Here is a 594-nt window from a genome sequence, read left to right on the forward strand (position 1 = left end):
CTTGGCGCAGATTTTAATCGTTATTAGAATTTACAAGTTTTTGTAACTAAATTTCGTAACAGATGGCGCCAGATGCAATTTTATTCATTATGATTTTAGTAATATAAAAAGGACGCGTTTTTTATGCAGCGCTCGAGAAGCGCTTTACAGCTAAAAAATGAATTTTCCGGGGAATTTCTCGACCCGTTCGGATTCCAACCCGGGTCCCCCAGAGCAGTAGGCTGCCACCTTGACCGCTCGGCCATCCGGCCGTAATTATTGTATTAGTAACGTTATAGAAATAAAAAGTTTTTGGAATTGTAATACTTTTGATATCAAAATTACAACAATGAGAATATTTACAGTTACAAAAACGAGGAGAATACAGGAAGAAAGTGTTCTGTATCATTGATGTAAAAAAAGTCTGGAATTTCTTTCATAATGTGGAAATTTGGAAGTTTTGAGTTTAACGCTATTTCACCCCAAAATTAAAAATTAATACGAAAATTAAAGGGAAATTGATTTTTAAATTACTGTAAATACTCCATTTTACAAGTATCATTTTGCATCTGTCAGCGTACATTATTATTACTTGTAGCATTTGGTTTGGCAACA

The sequence above is a fragment of the Centruroides vittatus genome, unplaced genomic scaffold (genome assembly GCF_030686945.1).
Source record: "Centruroides vittatus isolate TY-2023 unplaced genomic scaffold, ASM3068694v2 contig_370, whole genome shotgun sequence".
In the NCBI taxonomy this organism is placed as follows: Eukaryota; Metazoa; Arthropoda; class Arachnida; order Scorpiones; family Buthidae; genus Centruroides; species Centruroides vittatus.